Source organism: Castanea sativa, chromosome 9, assembly GCF_040712315.1.
Source record: "Castanea sativa cultivar Marrone di Chiusa Pesio chromosome 9, ASM4071231v1".
Taxonomy (NCBI): Eukaryota; Viridiplantae; Streptophyta; class Magnoliopsida; order Fagales; family Fagaceae; genus Castanea; species Castanea sativa.
The window spans coordinates 15,987,009-15,990,505 of NC_134021.1; the positions used below are offsets into that span (position 1 = coordinate 15,987,009).

The window sequence follows — 3,497 nt, forward strand, 5'->3', positions numbered from 1 at the left end:
ATTTTTTTTTTTTTTTTTTAAAGAAGCCACATGGCAAAAGTAGTGGCTTTATCCGTACAGTGAGAAAGCAACAGCTTTTCTGGTTGTTTTCGGTTCCACAGTACTGCTTGAGACACAGGTTAAAAGGGTAATCATCTTCATGAGTGTTTATCCTCAACCCACCATTAATTTCATCAACCCTTCAATTATTTACCCTTGAGTGTTTATTTTCACAGCCTCCAATGAGAATTCAGCTCTTTTCAAGGCTTCTCCAGATACTCATATGCTCACTTACCCTCATCTTTGCCGTGTCTGGTCAATGTCTTCGCGATCAGCAATCCTATTTGCTTGAATTCAAGAACAGCCTCAATTTCAACTGTACGCTGTCCACAAAACTGGTGCGTTGGAAAGAAAGTGTTGATTGCTGTTCGTGGGAAGGAGTAACCTGCAGCGAGGGATGTGTTGTTAGTCTCGACCTCAACAACGAATCAATCTATGGTAGACTCCACATTTCAAGTAGCCTTTTCCGCCTTCATTAACTCCAGCACCTGAATTTGGCTAATAACTACTTCTACGATTCTTATATTCCACCGGAATTCGGAAATCTGACAAATTTGAGTTATTTGAATTTGTCAAATGCTGGCATTTCTGAGCAGATTCCGATTGAGATTTCACGCCTCACAAGGTTAGTTACTCTCGATTTGTCTATCAATGAGTTGGAACTTGAGAACCCAAATTTAGCTATGCTAGATCAGAACCTTACGCGCCTTACGGAACTTTATCTTGATGGTATACATATATCATAGCAAGGGAACGAGTGGTGTCAAGCCTTATCATCCTCACTGCCAAATCTAGTAGTGTTGAACATGTCATATTGTGATCTTCCGGGGCCTCTTGATTCCTCTTTACAGAAGCTTCAATCTCTCTCAATAATCAATCTCAACGCTAACAATTTTTATGCTCCAGTTCCAGAATTTTTTGCAGATTTCAGAAATTTGACATCCTTGAATCTCCGTTCTTGTGGATTGAATGGACAATTTCCAAAAAAGATCTTCCAGGTTCCAACACTGCAGACGGTAGACTTATCAGGTAATGAACTACTTCAAGGTTCTTTGCCAGAATTTTATCCAAATGGTTCTCTTCAGTCACTGCTGCTTAGAGGTACAAATTTTTCAGGGACACTTCCTGATTCTATTGACAACCTTAAAAGGTTATCTGACATAGATTTTTCAGAGTGCAATATCACTGGATCAATCCCAAACTCCATAACAAACCTTACTCAATTGGTTTGTTTAGACATGTCATCAAACAACTTCACCGGACCAATTCCATCATTCAGCATAGCAAAGAATCTGACCGTGATAGATCTTTCTTGTAATAATTTGATAGCTCAGATTACTTTCAGTCATGGGAAAGAGCTTCAGAGTCTCTTGGAACTTTATTTGCATCACAATTCACTTGAAGGGAGTATTCCAGCGTCTCTTTTTTTGCTTCCATCATTGCGAAAATTGCATCTTGGCAACAACCATTTTTCTGGTCAACTCCTTGAATTTTCAAACGTTTCTTCTTTCCTGCTGGAAGAACTTGATTTGAATAACAACTACTTGGAAGGGCCAATTCCCATTTCTATCTTTGAACTCTAAGGTCTTCATACCCTATCACTTTCTTCAAACAACTTCAATGGCTCCTTCCAGCTTCATGTGATTCAACAGTTGAGAAATCTTACAACTTTGGATCTTTCTTATAACAACTTGTTGATAGAATATAATGGAACTAATTCCTCATTATCCTCCTTTCCCCAAATTGAGAAATTGGCTTTGGCCTCTAACAAGTTGAAAATATTTCCTGAATTCTTGAGAAACCAAGCCAATTTAGTGTATCTAGACCTTTCAGATAACCAAATACATGGGGAGATACCCAACTGGTTTTGGAAACTTCCTGAACTTTCTTTTGTAAATCTCTCATGTAACTACCTTGAGGGACCATTACTCAATCTTTCTCCAAAATATTTGCTAGACCTTCACTCCAACCGACTCCAGGGGCAACTCCCAACTCCCCTACCATTTTTTAATTATCTGGATTTGTCAATGAATAATTTCAACTCTGTTATACCAGTGCTGGACTTGTCATGGAATGACAGCAATCCTAGTATTTTCTTATCTCTTTCAAACAATAAATTCCATGGGCAAATCCCTGAATCAATATGTAATGCTACATTTGTTGGAGCTCTAGATCTGTCTAATAACTTCATAAATGGAACAATTCCCCATTGCTTCTCTTCAATGAGTAAAAGTTTATGGGTTCTGAATCTAAGGAGAAACAACCTCACTGGCAAAATATCTGATACATTTCCAAGTGATTGTAGTTTACAAACTCTGAATGTCAATAAAAACCTACTAGAAGGTGTGGTACCAAAGTCTCTTGCCAATTGCACACATTTGGAGGTATTGGACATTGGGAACAACCAGATACATGATGCCTTCCCTTGTTACTTGAAAGGAATATCTAATTTGCGCGTCCTTGTCTAACAATCAAACAAATTTTATGGATCTGTTGGTTGTGAAGGGCCAAATGTTACTGGGCCGAAGCTTCAAATTGTAGACCTAGCCTCTAACAACTTTAGTGGTAAGCTATCAATAAAAGCCTTGGCCAACTCAGATGCAATGATGGTTGATAATGAGGCTCAGTCAGAGCTCAATTACCTCCATTTTCATGACTGTAAATTGTATTATCCAGATGTAGTAACTATTACCTTTAAACATATGGAGATTGAGTTGAAGATTCTTACCATTTTAACTTTAATTGACCTTTCATGCAACAATCTTGAAGGGCCAATACCAGAAGAAATAGGAGTGCTCAAATCCTTGTATAGTCTCAACTTGTCGCACAATGCTTTCACAGGCCGAATCCCACCATCTCTGGGAAATTTAAGTAAACTTGAGTCACTGGACTTATCAAGCAACAAGCTTAGCGGTGAGATCCCTATGCAACTTGCAAATAATCTTACTTTCCTTTCAGTATTAAACCTCTCGTTTAATCAATTGGTTGGGCCAATTCCATACATCAAGCAATTTGCAACATTTTTGGAAACTTCCTTTGAGGGGAACAAAGGATTATGTGGGTCCCCTTTGAAGACAACATGCACATCTACAAAGCCAAGGTCGCCCCCTCCAACATTCAAAGATAGTAACTCAAATTCTCGGCCTTTAATTGACTGGAATTACCTAAGTGTAGAACTGGGATTTGTTTTTGGCTTGGGGATGATCATTTGGCCTCTTGTGTTTTGTAAGAGGTGAAGGATTTGGTATTGCAAACACGCTGATGACATTTTATGCAGGATCTTCCCACAGCTGTACCTTGGAGGAAACCAATGCCGAGGAATCCGAGCACATAGGCATGTGGGGCGGAGGTAGTAGGTATGGCTTTCATTACGAGGAGCAATACATACAGCCATAAATAACTCTGTTTTTCTATTTTGCTTTCATTATAAGAGCAAAATAAAAGTGTATCCTTGCAAT

At 38.8% G+C, this 3,497-nt stretch overlaps 1 pseudogene; it reads left to right on the forward strand.

Moving 5' to 3' along the window:
- The first annotated feature begins 221 nt into the window (after positions 1-221).
- On the forward strand, positions 222-3,497 carry LOC142611265 (receptor-like protein 6; annotated as a pseudogene).